Source organism: Polyodon spathula, chromosome 1 (genome assembly GCF_017654505.1).
Source record: "Polyodon spathula isolate WHYD16114869_AA chromosome 1, ASM1765450v1, whole genome shotgun sequence".
NCBI classification, from domain to species: domain Eukaryota; kingdom Metazoa; phylum Chordata; class Actinopteri; order Acipenseriformes; family Polyodontidae; genus Polyodon; species Polyodon spathula.
The window spans coordinates 55072373-55094920 of record NC_054534.1 but is presented as its reverse complement, the minus strand read 5'-3'; positions in this window follow the sequence as shown (position 1 = coordinate 55094920).

The following is a 22548-nucleotide window of genomic DNA, read 5'->3' as shown; positions in this document are numbered from 1 at the left end:
ATACATTTACCAGGTTCTACTGACTTAATGTCGTAGATTCCTTTATGCCTTTAATAGGCACTAGGGTGCTTGAGTGCACACTCACACCACCAACACTAGATGGCAGTAGTGAGATGTCCCTCAGATGCTGTCCACTCATTCTCCCTCACGACAGCTTTTGTATACTATCCCAAGAGTATCTTTGCCGGTCATCTTCGAAATGACTGCCAACCTTGTGAGATCGCATCACTCGCATTTGTGGGTTCAATGCAAAAGAGACTGATATCTCCATGCAGTGACTGTTCATTACCTTGGTGAGGCAGGACCAAGGACATCACTCCGTAGAGGGGCCTATCGGCAGCGTTGATATAAAATGCTCAGTGAATACCTGACCTGTGGCAGGCATATCCCAAAAGTATTGTTTGTTGGTCATCTTCTCTTTCAGGGAACCAGGGTTCCATCCATAATCTATCATTATTGTTTATTATTTCTGTATTTATTTATTTAGCAGCACCATATCAGTGATATAGCTTATCGTATGGCGGTGAAGCTCTTAGGGAAATACTTTATTTAAACTTAATTCAACAAGTTCTGTATTAAGGTGGCTTGTTAAGCCCGTGGAGAGAGAGGGGAGAAAAAAACTTCTCATTATCTCGAGATCAAGTGTTAAGTTTCCTGAGATAATTTATCACCCTATAGATATTTTATATTAAAAAGTTACTAACAGGGTGCGTGTTTTGTAATCATATTTGTGTTTTACTTATTTTTATGTTGCTGTAACACAGGGGTGGTCTTGTATTGTAACTGTATTCATTTTTTTTGTCCTTACTTTATATACAGTATTTTGGAACTGCACTTTATTAAATTATGTACATTTGTATTAAAATCAATGTGAGCACTTGTATTTGTATGTCTGCTATCCCCTCTTGTAATCAAGAGTTGTTTTGTTCTTTCTGAAGTCAGGATTGATTTATATATATATAGATTTATATATAAGTTTTATTTTCCAACCAAGCAGATATTAGTGTGACACTGGAACTATTTTTGTTAAAGTGAAGCAGAATGTCGTTTTACTTTGTTTTGACTTTATTTACTTTGGTACTGTATGCCAAATAAAAAAAGTGCTTTGAACATGAATTACTTCTGAAGTGTCCTTTATTGAAACTCTGCATGGAAAATATGTCTTTACTGAAGAAGAGCAGCTTGCTAAGGTAATGTGTAAAAAAATTAAAATAACTTGAAACAAACCATGCAGCTAATTCACAATAACTTAATACCCAGAACGCATCTCGGGCAGGCAGCAAGTACAGCTACAAAGCTATGCGCAGCAATGCCCTGTAACGGGGCTCGCACTGGCGGTCTGTCGCTGTAAAGGTGTCCCCCAGTAAGGGTTCCACTGATGATGGGGTTGCGCTGTATTGGGTCACGTGGTGGTGGGGCTGCGCTGAACTGGGTCACACGGTGGTGGGGTTGCAGTAACAGATGTGCTGTATGGTCAAATGACCTTACAGTTAAATGCAGCATAAGGGATTTTCTAAATATACATTCTCAAATTTTTGGTCCACTCAGCCTACTATAGTACATGGTTCAGTATAATAGTCACAAGAACAGCAACAAAAATGACCTAAGCCATTAATATTATAGTGTGTCTTGTATTTAATATATATAATATATATAGTATATATATATATATATATTATTTACCCTAGTAGTGCATATGCGGTTTACCCTACTAGTTTACATTTAAAATAAATTGTCTTACAAAAGAATGGTCGCTCTCTTCTTATGCGCAGAAAGAAATAGGCCAAACAACTTGGAGCATTTCTAGTATGAAAAAACAGAACAGTGTTTTGCTGTTATCTACTCCCCCTATAGCCTTAAAAAAACAAACAAACAAACAAACAAGCAAACAAACAAACCATTCCCAGGACGATTGTTATAATTGCTAGAAGCTATATAATTTCAACAGCTGTTACTGTCAAGTAATGACTGAACAGAAAACCCTTTAGCTCTTAATAAAGAAAGACAAGCAAAACTTGTTTAGAAATCAATCCTACACATTAATAATGCTTTTTAATGATTGAAATAAAGGCGCATTGCTTCAAAATCTGACCAATTTATCCAGTAAACTGCCAATTTGTGGCATTATGTTTGTAATTACAGGCATTTTTTCAGCTAAACAAACGCACAGCAATAACACTAACTATTAGGCATTTAGCTGCAGCTGAGATAATTTGTGTATGTGGTCATTATTATACACGTTAAAATAAATGAGAAGTACAGTACTGGTTATTTTTGCTTGACGTGCCTGAATTTCAGTTAACTCATCTTATTCCTCAACCTAGCATTGTTATTACAATTTTTGTCTTTGCTTTAATAATATGGATGGTGTTTTTTTTAAAATACTAAAATATTTTCCTAACTCTTCTCCTCAGCATCATTATCATGTCTATTTCTTATCTCTATTGTAAACTAGCCTTGCGGCTCGGGTTCGTTTCACCCTTTTAAAAGTACTGATGTAGACAGAGATGGAGGTTTTTTTGAAGCGCTTGCATGTTAAGATTTTTAATACAGCAAAATAAACAAAAATAAACACCTAGCTCCTTTTTGAGCACTAACTAAACAAACAGGAACCTAACTCAAACAGGACAGCTAAGCTGTTTACCTGTTAAAACAAAATCAACCAAAACAAAACGCACAAAAAGGCTTTACACAGTACTTTTTTCTTTCAATACGCTTGAGCACACTATCAAGCAGGCTTCTTCACACACATCAGCCCTGACTAGGCTGGCTCCACTCATTTTAAACCGTGCACCTGGCTCTAATTTACAATAATAGCCAGGTGCAGGTAATAATGAACTAATAAAACAATTAAATTAAACCAATGTGCATTTGCACATGTTTTTTCTAAAGCAGGGATGGATTTAACCCTCTCCCTGATCACACTATCTATTAAACGCTAGAAATATGTCAGACATGAAAAATGCCATGTTGGTAATGATCAGGACATATTTTAACCCCACGAGAATCAGTACTGTAGGAACAACATGGATTTTACACTTCCCCCTTATTAAGTTGTGACCCTTCGTTCGAGGGGTATGGAATATGAGTAAAAACAGTGCAGTTATAATACTAATTTACTAATGTCAAAACAGGATGTTATAATTACATTTTCCCTGAGATATGTAACTTAAATGAAGGGGTATTTTCAAACCATGGGAAAACCAGAGCTTTGCCTTTTGTCCAATAATCTTATTGTGCTGCTTTACACATTTTGTGGGAATGGAGACTATCAATCAGTACGTTTACATGAGCATAAGAATTCCGATATTTTTTGGAAAACAAAGTTTTTGGAAAACTAATTCTGATATCCAAAGTCATGTGAACACATAGTTTTCAGAAAATGTATCGGAATATTCCAAAAGTCCGTTTTTGGAAAACAGCACCTAGAAATTTCCTATTAAATTTCGAAAACTAACAAAATGTATATCATGCAAATACACTTTTCGGAAAACTTATTCCAATAGCGTACTGCGCATGTGCAAACTTTGACCTTCATTCTTGTAGTCAATCTGCATGCATCCATTTGTTAGTTAGGGATAAAGAAATACATTTGTTAAAGTCTGTATGTATTTGTTAATAGCCCATACTGAAGCAGCAAATGTTTTTCAGCTTTAAAATGACATGAAAATTTAAAATAATTTTGAAAAAGAAACTGGTAATATAGAACAGGATGAGCTGTTGAAAAGGCTGATTGCACATTGTGGGGAATCTGAATAGAAGTAATCTTGTAATTTTGTAATTTAGACCCGACACTTCGATAAAGCACTATATTGGATTGGTTTCCGTTCAATCGCAGAAATGTCTGCTCTTCAGCCTTTTGCAAGCGTATACCTTGGGTCTAATTCAAATATAAATTGAAGCAATTAATGGAGTGAATGTTTTGTATTTGGATTAATTGAAGACAGAGATGATGTGTCAACTGAATATAAAAAATACAACACCATATTCACTCTGTATCTGGAGGAGATCCCCTGCTAAAGTTTTACTATTAAAACCACACCACTGGCAACAACAAACAACATGTTCAATATTTTAAGTGGTATAGTACAGTAGAAGATAAAATGTTGTGTTCACAGCCTGTCAGTTCCCTTACATTCTTATAAATACATTTCTAGGGAACCATCCGCCACACATGAAGTAAAAAGTCAAAATGGGGTGAATACCAAATATTGCATATTCATTACGGTTTATTATGAAGAATTCAAAGAACTATAAAGAAACAAATGTTAATATTAAATTAGCTAAATCCTGACTTTTTAGTATAGTACACTTTGTTTGTCACAGAACTGCTGAACAAATCAATAAACAAGTAAATGGATAATAGCCTTTCAAATAGCCAAAGATCAACTCTGCTCTATTAAAAATATAATTAAAAATTAGAAAATAATTATTACTAATTAAAAAATTATTACTTATAATTTCTAATTTACAGGAATGCAGTTTCTTTTGAAAAACAGAAATGTAATTACGATTCTGTCTTCCATAGTCCTTAGTACTGATATTTCATTGTTAAGTAAATCAGGAACATCAATTAGAACTGCACCTTTCCACACACAGAGCAATATCATTCTTTATTGACTTAATATTCTGTAAAACAAAGTAAAAGTAATGTAATACATTTATTGGTGCCAGACTTATTAAATTAAGTGTGGTGTTTAAGATCATTTTGTTTATTTTTTTAATCTCCTGTTTAATTATTCACCAAATATTTTCCAGAAATCAGTATCTTCTTATTAATATTTTCATTTAATTATATCTAATGCTAGACGAAATTAAGCAATAGAGCCTGTCGATGCGGGCTGTACCGTGTGGTAGATGACCGCGACTGGAGTTATGCGTCCCAAGCCGTAGGCGATGGCGCTAACGAAAGTCAAGATCATCTACCACACTGTAGAGCCTGCGTCGAGAGGGCTCTATCATTATTAGAAAACAATTTATTTCTTTATTTTCGCTTTAAAAAAAAAAACTTTTAAAATCTATATTTACCTTGAACTTCTGATATTTTGCCGGGTAACCTTCTGCTGAGGAAAATAGTCCCTAACATAATTAGGAAAACAACATAGACATAGAGAAAACAGTTTTTATTATTATTATTATGACATCACCAGATACATTAACTGTAGGATTGTTGAATAGTCTGTGCAATATAGAGTCGGACTCGAAACTTGTTATTGGAGGCGGGGCATCATTCAAGCACTGAAACAGGGTTGGCAGTTTGCCTGGCTGGTATTGAGGGAGGGTGCTGTTTGGATCCAGCTGATGACAGAATTGTGGACTGATCGTGTCTTTCCTGTTGATTTGCTGTCCAGTCGCTGTGAATTGAGCCTTCATTGCGGTGTCCTCTCACAGATATGATTTTGCTTGTCTCTAGGGCAGCATCAGAAAGTACATTTAAGTAGTTTTTATGTTATCAGATTAGTTGTAGATTAGAATATTAAGGGAAAAAGCTGGTATGTATGCACAGATTGATTTAAAATTTAATTCACAGTGAAGCACTTCAACGTTTCAGTGGGCATCTATGCAAAATAGAAGCCTGATAGATCTGGAAGCTGATTGGCTGGTCACACTCAATCATTTTCTAATTAAGCGATGGAGCCCCTCAGTTCGTTTCCGGGACCAGGAAGTCAGTCAGCCTGGAAAGAAGCGAGACTGTTGTAAGACCATATTGACCTGAAAGGTAAACGAGGGGCAGCTGCAAGTAATAAGGCAGCTGCAACCGTTTACCTAGATGTCATGCGGGATTACATATAGGGGCCAGGGTAACGTTGATCTTTTCCTTCGTTTGGGTGAATGTTTGGAGAGAGAAGGACCGAGAGAGGAGCTCTCGTTGTGAAAAACTATACGTGTTGTGTATTGTTGTGTTTGTCTTTGTAATTGTCTGTGTTTTCACCACCAGACAGTTAAAGCACATCCGGAGCTGTCGCCGAGGGTCAGCACTATTCGCATCACCCCTGCACTACCGTGACGAAATACCTGTGTTTGCACTAAGCACCAGCACTCACCCAGGACTTATTATTTTACGGTCACCAGACCTGGATTATAAATAAAACACTTTTTCACTGGATTACTGTTGTCTGCCTGTCACTCCTGCACTGCATCACCGCTACACCTGTTCCCCTTCACCAGCCACTTTGCCACATGCATCAATATAAAAAAACAAACATTGGAAATAGACCTGTAACATTGTACCATATAATTAGCCCAGAATGTATCTTTAGAAGAATGAAGATGAGAAACCATAAACAGAGCGTATTGAAGCATATTCTATTTTGAGGTGCCAAGTTAGCAGTCAGCATTTGTAAATGACAATAAATGCATCTGTACTACTGTAGCGTTTAAAATGACAATTCTCTAGGCTAGAGGAATGAAGAGGTGGTCTGGACTGTCTCAGCATTTGATCAGCATCGAATTTATGTATTGAGAAAGAAGCATTTTCACCTTGTATTGTATTTGTAAATGTTAGAGCATAGTTTAAATAGTTTAAATATAGTTCTGTAATGGGTTCTCAATACAGGGTATTTATTGGCTTTGCCTGAATGGATTTTCACATCTGAAAGTACAGGAACATTTGTTCAATTTATGTCATTTTTGATCATGAACTCCTCCTGATTGCCATTGTGAATTAATACATCCTTATAAATCAGATTTATCCAACTCATTTTTAATAAATAAATCATTCTCATGCCACAATATCCTCTCCGTGTAATTTGCATAATCCCACCCTTTACCTGACACTAAATGTAGACCACAGACAGGTAAACCATTAAAACAACAGAAGGTGAGAGCGAGACTAGGAGTGACTTCACAATGGAGGCACTGACACAGAGCAGCGTATAGATAAAATGAGTGATAGTGAGAGATAAGACAGCAGGGAAACAACAGAGCTGTAAATTGTAAAACTATTAACAACTATTACCACAGATTTTTTGTGATTTTCATTTTTTCAAATATGAATCTCTCCTTTCTCTGAATTTAGTCCTATTGACCTGTCCTGTTCAAACAAGAGTGAACAAATGTGGCAAATCTTGCCATCCTGCTTTGGAAATATGGCTGCGCCAGGCCTCACTACCTTAAGGGCATTCTCAATCACATTGCAAAAGAACCAGACTTGTCTGCATATGTGATTATAGATCTTTCAACCTCATCTCAACAGGGTTCAGTATCCCTAACAGCAGTCCACCACACAGCACTGCCGATACACTCTTCTCCCTTAAATCCAAAGCTGGCAACATGTATCTGCATTACAGTGCTGCAGACAGTGGCAGAGGAAGAGGAAGATGGGCCCCACTGCAGGACCTTATTGTGGGCCCCCCTCCCCAAAAGTTAATTTAACCCTTATTTATAAACATAAAACCTATCAAATCAAGTGTTCAATATTGAACTATATTTAATTGTCAGAATGTTAGCATGTATGAAACAGTACGTAATAAGAATGTTTTCCACTCACCTACTTTATTTTATTTTGCGTACATCTTTACATCCAACACTGCACTATTTTTTAATCATAAACGAACACGTTTAATCTCTAACCCTACCAGGATTTCCCAATTCTGCGATCACAGAAATTATTACAGAATTCACAATTCTGCACAGACATTTGCAGAAATTGTCTCATATAGGAAACAGTTTTATTATTGTTATTTTTAAATCAGAAATGCAGGCATGTTGATTTGCTGTAGTTTATTTTGGTGCCCGCAGCAGCACCCAACAGCTTCCGTCTAAACTATAGGATGAATCGTGCACAGAGAATATAACTGCAAATGACTGTGCTGAATAGAACCGCAAAACCTTCCATGAAGACGTGCCTTGTACCAGCCTCCGGTGGAAAAAAGTTAGGATAATTAAGACAATAGCGATACCTGATGAAATGAGGGAGGATACAATCTGAATTACTGGCACCGCACACCAGCAGCTACAGTGATACAAATGAGTAACATCTGCAAATATAAATGTGAAGGATATTATCATTGTTCAAAAATAAATAAAACCTTTGAACCCCTCCGGGGCTCTCTGAGTGCACGGGTCCGAGTGCAGTTGTACCTGCTGCACCTGCTATTGCTCCACCACTGGCTGCAGGACTGGTAGGAACAGAGCAATTGGTGCAAAATTGTTGCCACTCAGGGACTGCAACCCTTTCCTTGCCAACCCTGCCTTTACAGTTTATTATTGTGAATAAATATATGTGAAATGTATTGATTATATATGTACTGTGTTACACATACTAAATTTGGATGATTGTACTGCAATATGGATTTGAATTAGAAATTAGAAACTGAAAAAATGGGGGCATGTACAGGAACTAAATTCTTACTTTGGCTATTACAAAAGGTTTTTTTCTTTGACGGAATTTATGTCACTTCACTAAAAACTATTCTTCATTAAAAAGATACATACGTTATAGCAAAAGTTGATTTGATAATTTGAATATTAACTTAGCCATGAATATTATCAAAGGCATTTAGCTAAATGTTCAATATGCCTTGTCTAAACTGCAAATACCCAACATCTCTCATAGTTAGAAATTGGTGCAGTAAAGAAGTCTGCACATTAGCTGTATCATTTCAAAAATAACTGCTTTATTAATGGTGTTTTAGTGCATTAGTTAAAATAGCAGGGGTAACAAAGGATAAACTGCACATACATACAAACTAAAGTGTACAGTATAAATAAAAGTCTGTAAACTTGTCATGTATTTATCCAAAAGTTTGACCAGATAAGGCATCTTCTTGCATTTGAATGCACTTTTATTTTAGAGGCACATTTGTTGGGCAAAAATCTGTATTATTCCTGTTGATTATGTTATGTGGTATCATACAGTTTATAAAGTTATGTAACTTTATAAATTGCAGCTATGGACTATTTAATGTCCATAAGGAAGACTATTCATTGTGTCACCTGAAAGGGATACCCTCCAATTTGGGCACTAGATGAGTAACAAACACCAACATTGCTTAGCTTTTGAGGTCTAGCAAGGTCCAAGTATAAAGTGGTATTGCTGTTTTACATGCAAGAGATGACCCCGTTTAACTGTGTTTGTGATCAAACAGGGTCATCCATGGATTTTCATGGTCATGCCAGTTCTGTTTGTAAGCTGTTTCCACTATTCTGTGTGTGGTTTGTGTTCCATGGCTATGACCAGTCGATTCTCATGATATAAATCCCATCTATCCATTCTGCATGTTGGATTTGTTACCGACCGGCTGCTGAACATACCACCTTGGTTCCAAAGCTATACTGAGACATCCATATTTAAAGCATGAACCAAACTATTTACATTTTTTTGTAAGCTTTTAGTTATAGATTGATTTAACACAGTTTATTTACTCACTTTTAAAAGCCCAATTTGAATCAAGCCTGACTCATAGGGGTCACTAAAGTGTAATAAACTAAACTATTCTCAGAAGATGTTCCTCCCCAACCCACTGGTGTGCAAAAGACAGCAACTCATCACAGCCAGGATTCAATCCAGCTACCTCTTAATCATACGACTTACTCTGTACTTCAGCACAATGGTACATTTACTCAGTGAGGCGCTGGGGACCCCCTAGATTTATAAAATATGAACTTTCAAGCCAATAATAAATTCAGCTCCCAGAATGCATCAAGTAATATCATTGGAATCAGGACATATGACGAATATTAAAAAATACTATAATACATAACTACAATAAACATGCAATATTTACATTTTTGCGAACCAGCAGCCCCATACACCTCAAGAGAGCATCCAATCGCTCCTATGAGAATGCGTCTTAGAGCAGACAATCCAATCCAAGATCAGAAAAATAGTTGTTCTTGGCTTGTTTGGGCAATCGACCCTGTTGCAGATCTATTATTTTTGCCATGTTTGAATGCTAACCTGTCTAGAGGCGGATCGTTTGTAATCACACCAGCCCAGGGCTCACACAGCATGTATGATCATATTTATTTAAACACTTTAGTCTTCATGCACTGTGAAGATTCTCCTAACTATGGAAACCAGATCTATTCTATGGAGTCATTTGGTAATAAGTTTGATGCTAATAGTAGTCCCAGTCCTTAATTTGATATTTTTTATTATTATTTTGAATTGTTTTTTTAAGCATATAGATTTCAAAGCAGAATGAGCAGATTGTAAAATTGATACAAGTATGCTATTTGCTTAAGTCTGGTTTGGTACACAGTTATATAAAAAGTTGCAATTTTTAACTGTGGTATACTTGCATAATTGCTACATTGTATTGCTGCATGTTGCAATTATACAAAAACATTGCAAAGAAGAAAAATCCTACAGACAATGTAACGTAACAAAAACGGCCAATTTCTTTGATAGAGAACTAGTTGAAACAAGAGTTTCTTATCTACATTTGATTACATGTTTTAGTTATGGGAGAATACATCTGAAGAACATTTTGTTAAAGATGTGGTTGCAGGTAGTTTACAATCCTTGGCATTTAACTGCACAGGGGAAACATTGCTGTAAGGCAAATACTTTAACTGAGCATCTCTTTTCCTCTTGTATTGAAAAGCTCATCATCTTTTTAACTGTTTCTGTCATATCACTTTTACTGCCCACTTATGGCCCACATTGGTACAATGTTGAAATAAAACCTTAAACACAAATGACAGACTGGCAAAGTGCCCGCCCCTGTGTGTATTATATGTTGTGTGTTAATGTTGGTGTATAGTCATTGGTACATGGGATATAAACGGGTCTGTGTAACACAAGTGTTTAAAAAATGTACATTTGTATTTAGGCACAAGGATTGCACAGCACTTCATGTGCAAGTAAAATGTAATAATATGTGAGCACAGGGAATTGCATTTTATTAATTCACGGGCAGTTGTACCGCGACTCCAATTGAATGATTGATTAGCAATCAAGTCACGGTACAGCTGCATAAAAGCTCCATGTTTTCACCCACTCGGGGTTGGCTGTTCGGGTAGTGGAGAACGGGATTGGAGATGGAGGTAATAAATAATAAAATAATAATGTAAAGTTAAAATATCTGCTCACCGTGTTTTGTGTAGTGTTAGTCCGTTTTGTTTATCTCTTTTATTTTGGCGAAAGTGCTGTGTCCTGTGTTTTTGTATTTGTTACAACGATTTATTTTCTGGCTGTCTGTTAATTTATTAAATGCTGAGCAAAACCATTCGCTCAGCTCCACCAAACTCCACCTCTATGTGTCGTTTATTTCTGGTCTGACGTCACCCACTGCAGCCATCTTTGTGACACGTGGTATCATCGTGGGATTACCAGCGACTCCTAGACACAGACCAGAGCCATAACTGCAATTTCTTGTTTAAAAAAAACGGACAAAAAAAAAAAAGTCAGAAGACGCCGTCAGGCTGAGGGACTGTATCCAGGACAATGCTGGGCTGGAGGCCCAGTCCATGCCCATAGCCATCCGGGTCCTGTGGCTGATGGACAGGGAGCAATGAGAGGCGTATGAAAGGGAACACACCCCAAACTCCCCGGAGGAAGGTGTGGAGTTGGTTCTCTGCTACCTGGAGGCAGCTATAAACAGAACAGCTGCCCAGGTAGCAGGGTCTCCAGAACCCAGGCAGGAGGACCGAGAGAGTCCAGCGCCCAGACGGGGGGACCACGAGAGTCCAGCGCCCAGACAGAGGGACCACGGGGATCCAAAGCCTGAGAGGGAGCTGTTCCCATCTCCACCAGCAGACGGTGAGTGTCTGCTGGTTTCACTTCCCCTACCGTCACCATCTGGAGGAGAGGAGCAGATGCTTCCTCTGCCTCCATCACCTTCCCCTGCAAGTGAGGGAGAGCCACACCAGTCCCCTGCAAGTGAGGGAGAGCCACACCAGTCCCCTGTAATAAGGGTAGAATACACGCACCTCCCACCTCCACCGCCAGAAGACTACACGCCGCTCCCACCTCCACCACCAGGAGACAACACGGCCCCGCCACCTCCATCGGCAGGAGCAGAGCAGCAGGAGCTGTCTCTGCCTTCACCACCTCCATCGGCAGGAGCAGAGCTGCAGGAGCTGCATCTGTCTCCGCCATCTCCACCAGCAGAGGGTGAATGCCTGCTGGGTCCCTTTCCACCAGCAGAGGATGAATGCCTGCTGGTATCGCTTCCCCCACCAGCAGAGGATGAATGCCTGCTGGTATCGCTTCCCCCACCAGCAGAGAAGGGATGTCTACTGGCATCACTGCCCCCACCATCACAAGGATAGGAGCTGGAGCTGCCTCTGCCTCCATCAGCATCAGGGGGAGAGCAGCAGGAGCTGCCTCTCCCTGCACCAGAAGGACCAGGACTAGATGCTGGCGGTCCTCAGCAGCCCTTGCATAGGCTGCTGAGGGAAGCACGAGGAAGAACCACCCGGCCGCAGTGGCCGAGAAGAGGGCCAACGCCCGCAACCCAGCTTGTTCTGACTCCCTGCCTCACTTTGACCAAGGATGCCTGCCTCACTTTGCCTAAGGATGCCTGCCTCGCTTCACCCAAGGATGCCTGCCTGGCATCACCTGGGGTTGCCTGTTGCTCCGCATCACCTGGGGTTGCCAGCCGCTCTGCATTGCCAAGGGTTGCCAGCCACTTCGCATCGCCTGGGGTCGCTGGAATTGCTTCGCCTGGGATTGCCAGCCGCTCCACATCACCTGGGGTCGCTGGAACTGCTTCTCCAGGGGTCGCAGTCAGCTCTGCTTGGCTGCAGGGGTCAGTGTGGCCGGCTATGAAAAAGGGGGGAGAGGTCAGGAGACCACCTCTCCCCGCAGCAATTACTGAAGTTCAGGGGGCTGGAGTCCCCCCAGAGGGAGCTGCCAGCTATAAAGGAGGGAGAGGTTAGGAGACCACCTTCCCCTGCAGCAGTTTCGCTGCTGGAGATCTTGGGGGAGGTCTGAAGACCACCAACCCTATCAACTTTTCCGCTGCTGGACTTGCCCCGGCTGAAGGAGTCAGTCTGGGAGTTCTCAGCACATCTGCTGCCAGCCACACCATTGGCAGCATTTCTGCTGCCAGTGGTACAGCGGGAAGAGAGATTCGCCCCACTGTCAGCACGTCTGCTGACAGCATGGCCAGTAGCAGCCTGGCTACTGGCAACATTGCCGCCCATCAACCCCTTAAAGTCCCTATTCTTGGCCCAGGACGTTGAGCGAGACTTTGGGGATTTTAAGGGGGGCGGTGGCCATTGAGGCCATGTGTGCTCTGCACAAGGGGAAGGATATGTGGCAAAGTGCCCGCCCCTGTGTGTATTATATGTTGTGTGTTTAATGTTGGTGTATAGTCAGTCAGTCATTGGTACACAGGATATAAACGGGTCTGTGTAACACGAGTGTTTAAAATGTATATTTGTATTTAGGCATGAGTATTGCACAGCACTTCACGTGCAAGTAAAATGTAATAATATGTGAGCACAGGGAATTACACTTTATTAATTCACATGCAGTTGTACCGCAACTCCAATTGAATGATTGATTAGCAATCGAGTCATGGTACAGCTGCATAAAAGCTTCATGTTTTCACCCACTCTGGGTTGGGTGTTCAGTGAGAGGAGAACGGAATTGGAGACGGAGGTAATAAATAATAAAATAATAATGTAAAGTTAAAATATCTGCTCACCGTGTTTTGTGTAGTGTTAGTCCGTTTTCTTTGTCTCTTTTGTTTTGGCGAATGTGTCGTGTCCTGTGTTTTTGTGTTTGTTACAACCGTTTATTTTTTGGCTGTCTGTTCATTTATTAAATGCTGAGCAAAACCATTCACTCGGCTCCATCAAACTCCACCTCTCTCTGTCGTTTATTTCCTGTTTCTGGTCTTATATCAACCACTGCAGCCGTTTTTGTGACACAGACATAAAAACAATTCCCAAACTCCATTGTTATTCGCCGTTATGGACACATATCAAAAAATGCAGTGCAACATATAAATCAATTACACATTCGATGCCCCCGTGTGAACCACAAAGCAAAAGACTTGTTTGCAGTTGTGGTTTTAGAGTATTTAACATCATCTCATCTCACTGACACAGGACAGGATCTGTAACAGCAGTGTATCACACAACACTGCCCATTACACTGTAAAAAAATAAAAAGTCACAAAGTGAACACAGAACTGTAACATGTATAGGTTATATTTAAATGTTTAAGCAAGGGGTAGAAGTTAAAATAATTAGAAATGTTAAATAACTGATTGTTTACAACTGATAGTTAAAGTAAATATGTTTAAAAGTAAACCAATAAGAGTTGCTAAATGTGTGTGTGTGTGTGTGTGTGTGTGTGTGTGTGTGTTTCTAATAGAAACTAGTAGGAACTTTTGAACATACTCAAATTGAATCAACGCTGTTCCCCCTTCAGCACAAAAGTGAGTAGCTTGTTGTCGGTGCTCACAAAGTAAGCGCCGAGTTCATGTTGAGTGTCTGTACTGTATTGTTGGTCCCTGATTAAAGTCACCTTGTTGAAGACGAAAACTGGAATGGTTTTTGATTGAAATCTCTGAAAAGTCTTATACAACTTTAAGTCACGTCGATAAATCATACATTTGAGATATACCTTTTAAATTTGTTGGCGGCGGAGCTACACGGGGGGCTAAGGTAAACTTTGGGGTGGCTTCTGCCCCCCTGTTGCCCATTTTTTATTAGCTCTAAACAAGTTTCGGTGATATTTTGTTTCTGCTTTTGTATCTGTGGGCTGCTGTAAACTGTCTCTGCCGTTTAGACACCAAATGCCCCCCCCAGTGACGTCACATGAAAAGAAAAACTATCAGGAAGTGGATGTTATTCCCTCCACTACCCAACAATATGTGTTTCAGGCCTGTACTGCAAAGTATGGTGGCCTTGTAAGTCATCAAAATTTTTTGTCGTGTTTACATGATCATGGTCCTAGAAGCCCAGTCCTTAAAGGGTTTGTAGTGAAAAAATTACAAATGTTTTTTGATTCAAAAACATTTCATATACAAGAAAAGTATACCTCCAATACAATCATATAAGCACGAGATTCAAACTGGCTTTGGACAAGGCCTCAGTACAGCTCAGTGCATATGTTTGTATCAGAAGGCACAGATATCCATGTAGTCAATTCGAAAGAGATGAAAAGACTGACAAATTTTAAAAATTTACAATTTTTTTTACATTTATACCTTTGTAAACAATTGTTGACTCCCCTTCAACCCAATTGGTTTTTGTCCAATAATTGAGGAACTGTAAAAAAAGTATTTTTTTGCGGCTTATGGTCCGCCATGTGTTACATTGAGCAGGGCACATCCATCTTGTCTTTTAAAATAACCCCCCCCCACCCCATCTCAGGGTCAGCCACATGTAATGTGACATGTTGCATCCATTTTGTCTTTTACTTCCCCTCCCCCGTCTCACACTCTCTCTGCTAGTCTCCTGCCTTTTGGCATGTAGCTCAGACACCCATCTGTGACTTTGAGTCGTGTTAGGCTATGCAAAACTGCACGCAGCTGGTTTTGCCAATGGGAAATGAAAGAACTCAAAACTTTCACAATACTGTATAGAACTTTAACATAAAAGCATATTAAAGCAAATGAATTAGTAAGAACATTAAAATGACTATAAAAATAACATTCAAACACAATTTAAACATATAAAAGACATACACATACACATAATGCATAACTTATAATTAATAACATAATTAATACATCATGCAGAAAGCCATTACTACAGTCTACCCTGTTTGTACTGAATTTTACAACTACAATCAAGTACAACTAAATTATTATGTCTCTTATTAGTTATTCCTGAGCTTAATAAAGCTATTGAGCTAAACTAAGCTTTGTAATGAGTCAGAAACTGTTGTATCCAAGAATTAATGAGGTCGCTATGGCATTCTTAATAACATATTGATTCCAGGATTTTGTTCTCCTGTTGCAGCCTTTCACCATTGGTCACCTTTGAAAATCTGGATTAGGATTCTCACTTGCTATGCAATCTGAGCTCCATTAATCCTTTCCTTGAAAGTGGGCTACCGCTCCATCGGGTTGCAACTCACTACATGCTTTTTGCAATATGAGTTCTGCTGACCCTTTACTGACAGCAAGCCTCTTGGGATCTCTTTTGTTCTTGGCTCGGGGAAGAAATTCCTTCCTCCACCTTCTCATGTTGTGATGCTTTCCACCCGCAGTTTGTTGAATCAGGATCTTTAAAATCACTTGCAATATTTCTATTTTGTCTGCCAGCCATAGTTTAAATGACAATCCTTAATGTCTTGACCACAGCACTGTCTGATCACTACAGCATTGGATTAAATTAATCAAATGATATTAAAAGTTATTAATTACCTGCAAACATTTTAGATGCTTGCAATGTAATTAGTGCAAACTTCTTAGCTTAAACATGGAGTCTGTTGTATGCAATTAGCTTTACCAATATCAAATCGTGCTTCTGCTTCTTAATCAAACATTTCAGATACTAGGCGGTGGTTGTGTTTGTATTAATTGGGGTGACTGAGGACATTGGCATACCACATGTGTATTAGTTTCATAACAGCATGCTTTGTGCACCATACCAGTTAATAGAAACATAACCTTACCAACATTTATTTGTAACCACTGTCTGATATTGGTAATGGGCTTGCAAAGCTGATCAAACATAACAGTAATATTAAACATAACGTTTGTTAATATTACATTATTCATAACAGTTTTACACTCTGGACCAATAATGATGTCTTCCTCCAGCAGGATGTGCATTTTTGGGCACTCCCTTAGTTGGTCAATTTTGCAGGAGGTCAGTGTTATATTTCAAATTGACTTCCAAATACAATTTTGACTGCTCATATTATAGTTCTTCCTCTACATACAATTTCATTATTTTTCAAGAAATAGGTGTTAGCCAACCATTATTTTGGTGGCTGGCACTGTCCCTTCTCATATGTTCCTTCATACTGTTCTGACCATGCTGTACTGACTCTACCTCTAACTCCAAACATTGTCGGTATACTGTTTAGTGTCATTGTTTACAATTGTGGAGGCACAGTCTCTATGGTCAAAGTTCATGGTTGATTCATGTAGTATAAGGTGACTCTTATTATTCTATTGTTCTCCTTTTCTTCATTGAAAGTTGTGCTCAGGTTTTCATATGGGTTTACACAACTCCAGCCACAGGATATAAGTTCAAAGCCTTTTGGCTGTGCCTGTGGTCCCAGTGAATGTTTGAACTGCAATTGTACATATTATCCTCGTCATTGTCCTTGTCTTCCTTGTCTTCTTCACCATGGTCGTAGGAGGGTCCCATCTAGCTTCCGTTATTCAGTGGAGAGAGACCGAGTGTAGTATTTACTGTTATACAGTTTTTATCATTTTCACTTGTGAAATATGATACCATTTTAATTTATTTTGATAATGACTCTCACACACACATTAACCTTGTCAGTTATCGTCATGGACCATGCCATTTTGGGTGAGGGGTCTCTTTGGTATGAATACCCTGGCCATTATGCTATTTCCTACGTTAATTTCAGATTCTTTAATTATAGCATATTTGCGGTCATTTTCAGCTTGTATCATTTCTTCTTGCATACCAGCTTTGTTTGAGCTGTGTTAACCTGTTCTTCACCTGTGGCAAGTACTTAATTAATTTATTTTTATTTTTATTTTATTTGAGCGCCTACCAGGTCAATTGGATTAGGATCTATTGGTAGCCTCATTATTCTTCCTGTCATCAATTCATGTGGGCGGGTCCTTGCTGATCTGGAGTGTGGCCCGCATTTTGGCCAAAATTATTGGAATGGTTTGAGGCCAATTATTTCCTTTATTTAAACATTCTACCTCTTTTTAATGCAATCTTAAAAGTTCATGTAGCTTGTTCTGTCACTCCTAAGCTCTGAAAATGATTGTATTATATGAAGTTGATGTTGGATTTACAATAGTTAATATATTATTCTTATAAAAATGACAACCTTTTCTCCAACCTGTATCAAATCAATTCCCAAAATATTCTTGCTCAGTTCTAAATCAAAAAAAAAAAAAAACTACATCCAGCATCATCAACACACTATCACTTTCCATGGGCATACTAGCAAGAATTTTACATAATTCATCCATTAATTAATCCACAATTTTGCTTTGTGTTTCACAGGAGAGGGCTTAATTTAAGATCATATCCACTAACTGTTACAGTATTAACATGACTGCCCATTTGAATCCACTTTTCGGTCTATCCATTATCTGCCTGTAGCAAATACGTTTTCTGTTAAAAAAAAAAAAAAAAAAAAAACCCTGTTTAAAACATGTTAGTTTGATTAATGCCACTTCATGCATTTTCAAAAGTTTACAAATGAATGTGTTAATTTATTGAAAAATAAAATGTTTCTAAAACTTTCCATAAGCATTACTGATCTATTTATTTCATACAAATAAAAGATAGTTTGGGGTTTAAATTTAAATTTTACTTGAAAAACTGTGTAATTTAACTGTCAACACGATCAAATTCATAAAATAATAGCTTCAATTAATGTTATGAACAGTACAAAGCCATATTAATGTTATTTGCCATAATCCAAACCACGTCTGGTTGTACCATAGCAACAAAACAATAACACTTCCATTCTCAAACTGTAAACAGATTCTGGCTCTACTTCAGAGTTCAATATCTGCCAAACGCTTTGCTAATTCTTAAACACAGTTTACGCATTCCCGCATACACATGCATGCACAAACATAAAATTCACACACAGTTAAACACACCAAGACAAACACACAAAACGACATACTTCAACACAAAGGCAGTTCAATGCTGGTAACATAAATATGTACTTTATAGTTTCTGTTTCATTATTATTTGTTATTATTTGTTTTCCATTCAAAGAAAATGTTATCTCCCTGCTCAGCTCTGGCATGAACTAAACAATCATTAATAAACACATTCTCAAAATGTATCGCCTCGCTTAAGCAGCTTCTTAAAATGAACATTACTCAACTTTGGAAACTACATATTATTTCTCTTATCTATTCTATGTTTTGTCATCATTAATTTTACTGCCAGATTGCTTCCACCATGTGTTTAATTCCTGTTCAGTTTTACACTCGAATGGATAGAATCCTTTTTTTCTCGTTTCTTTTAGTGTTTGATTCAGTTTGATTAGTGATTGTTCTACATATGATATACTGTATCATTGGCCATTTTAATTTCAGTTCAATTCAATGGTGCTTTATTGGCATGATTAACAATTAGCAGTGTTGCCAAAGTAATTACATAATGCATTAAACAATATATCATGTAAACATTATGAACATTCATTTACAAAATAAACAAAAATAATAAATAAATTGAATGAAGTCAGAGTGAAAATTCTAAATGAATAGCTAGCAAATGGAGTAATGGTATAGATAGAAATCATGGTAAAATAATAAATAACATAGCAACGATCATAGGTAAATAAAATGTAACACTGAACTTTGGTTAACCCCCCCCCCCAAAGCAGTGCAGAGTGCTCACTGCGTGTCCCTCAGGCTGGGATAGGCGGCTACATATTGAGCAGCTAGTGTGGCTGTGTGTCCCTCTCCCAGGAGGACAACCAGTTTTTCTGGATCTGTTTTGGATTTGTTTTTTAATTTGGTTTACTCTGATTGGCAGTGAGCTAGCAATGCTGTCCTAAAGCTGGTCAGTGTTAGTGAGGGTTGATGCAGTGAGCTTCAAGACCAGCTGGCTGAGGGGACTCTTTTCTGGGCTAAGCTCTTGGGTTTGAAGGGCAATGTACTGGAGTGAGTCTGAGTCACTTTTCCTCAGATGCAGCCAGAATTTGAATGTTCTTTCCTGTATGGAGATGAGTAGAGGGTAGCTGACTAATTCAGCCCTGCATGCATGATCTGGTGTTTTACGGTGGACCTGTAATATTGTTTTGCCGAATTGAGTACTCAGGGTTTCTATTGGATGTTTATTCTATTTTTGTAATCCTGTTGACTGATTGGACCCCACACCTCACCTCCATATATGCAATGGGCTGGATTACACTGTTAAATAGTTTTAGTCAGATTCTAATAGGAATATTTATTTTGTAAAGCCTCCTTTTGATGGCATAAAAACCTCTGAGGACTTTTTCTTTTAATGCATTCACTGCTAGGTTAAAGCTCCCTGACTCACTGATGGTCAGGCTCAGGTAGTTATAATTTGTGGTATGTTCTAGTGTGCTGTTGCCTAATGTGAAATGGTGCCTGCTTCTATGAGATCTGACCTTTTTCTGGAATATCATGACTGGTCTTTTTCAGATTGACTGCCAGGGCCCAGGTCTGACAGTACTGCTCTAACAGTGCCAGGCTCTGCTGTAGTCCCTGCTCTGTGGGCGACAGCAAAACCAGGTCATCTGTGTACAGTAGGAATTTAATTCCTTTGTCATGTAGAGTGAGCCAAGAGCTGCAGACTGCTCCAACACCGTTGCTAGCTCATTAATGTAAATATTGAACAGTGTTGGTCTCAGACTGCTGGCATGTCTCACTCCCTGCCCTTGTGTGAAGAATTCTGTTCTTTTGTTTGCAATTTTCACTCCGCACTTGTTTTCAGAATATATTGACTTTATTATGTCATAAATTTTGCCCCCTACACTGCTTTGGAGAATTTTATAATATAATCCTTCATGCCAAATAGAATAGAATGATTTTTTAAAGTCAATGAAACAGACAAATATTTTCCCTTTGTTTGTTTGGTGGACATGTTTATTTACTAGGGTGTGTAGGGTGTAAACATGGTCATAAGTGCGGTGGATTGATAGAAAGCCAATGTGACTCTTACTCAAAACACTGTGTTCGGTAAAGAAGGCTAGTATCTAGGCATTAATGATACTGCAGTATCCCTTCACCAGGTTACTGCTCACACAGATGCCTCAGTAGTTATTGGGGTTGAATTTGTCTCCACTTTTGTGAATTGGGGATATAAGTCTGTGGCAGAGCAAAGCTCTGCCCTTTAAATTGGCAGGGATGGGGTTAACTTCCCCTACCTGCCTGGGTTTATTATGTTCAGGTGGCTGGGGTTGATTAGTTGATTAGGTTGATTAACGATCAATCAGCACCCAGCCACCTGATATAAAAGGAGGCCTCTGCTTCTCATTTGGGAGAGGGAGCTGAGGAAGCAGGTTGGTTTTTTTTGGGTTGTTTAAAAAGTTTGAATCCAGTGAAGGCATTTCCCAGCCTGGAAATTGTTATTTTTGTAAGTTTTGCTTTTTGTCTTTCTTTGTGTTTAAATTGCTTTGTTTTTGCCCTTGTGCACGTTTATTTTGTGTTTATTTATAATAAAATAGTTATTTTTTTGAACTGCAGTCTGTCTCTGGGCCTCTTTCCACTCGCCAGCCTGCCACAAAGTCCTTGGTTCCAGATGTCAGGGAAGCAGTCAGCATTCAGTACCAGGTGGAATAATTGAAGCAGGTCCCCCCTGCAGCTTAGGCCTGCTGTATGTGAGCAACTCAGTGCTGATGCAGTCAGGGCAGACTTTTATGAGTTTCAGGGCCTGGAGTTCTCTGTTAGTTCCTGCAGGGTGATTAAGTGGATATCAAGTGGATTTTGGTTGTGTTATTTTTTGCTCTACTGTTAGTTCCTTTTCCAGGATTTCTTTGTAGAGATTTTCAAAATATTTTACATATAGTTCCATTTTGTATCTGCAATTCTTGTGCTTTTTTGAGTTTAAATTATTCCACATTTCCCAGTGATTTTGGTTGATGGATTCAATGCCTGTGAGGGTTTTATTAATGTGTTTTTTCTGTTTCAGGGTGTGTTTGTATTGTTTTATGGTCTCACAATACCCGAGGCATAAATCTGGTTTGTGTGGTTGATGTTGTTTCTGGTTGGATATTTGTCTTAGTTTTTTCCTTACAGTTCTACATTCATCATTAAACCATTTTTCTTTGGCTTTCTTTTTCTGATTGTTTTTCATGTTTCTTTTTTTGAGATTTGCCTTTTTTTGCTGCTTTTTCAAATGTTTCATTATTGTGTTTAAAGTGCCAGATTTACTAATCTCCCATTAGTTTATTACTGTGTGTTATGGAAGTTGTTAATAAGATTACCGGTTTCAATAGATGTAATTGCTTTGTTGAATTCCTCTGTGCTGTTTGGAGCCCATCTGTATGTGTGGCTTAGATTGTACAGCTTGCTGGGCTGTGTCAGTGTGTTGCTGGTCTGGTCTGTTCTTTTCAGGAACACAGTTATTTGACTGTGGTCTGACAGGGGGGTTTGAGGTCTGACAGTGAATGCATTAATAGAGTAGGGGTCCAGGTCAGTGATGGCGCAGCCAACTGCACCAGTCCCAAGAGCTGAGCAGTAGGTGAATCTACCCAAAAAGTCTCCTCAGATCCTGCCATTAATGATGTACAGACTTAAGGCTTGGCAGAGATGCACTAACTCTCTCCCATTTTTACTCACAGTACAGTCAGAGTTATTTCTCTGTAGTGTGGTAGGTGTGAAGTACTGAGGAGTCTGTCCAAATACGTGACTGCTTCCATGAGTGTTAATCCGGTCAGGCTCTGTGCCTGTCCTGGCATTGAAATTACCACAGAGCAGCACTTTCCCCAGGGCCTGGAAATGGCTGATCTCTGTGTGGAGGTTGTGAAGGGATTTCTCATTGTAG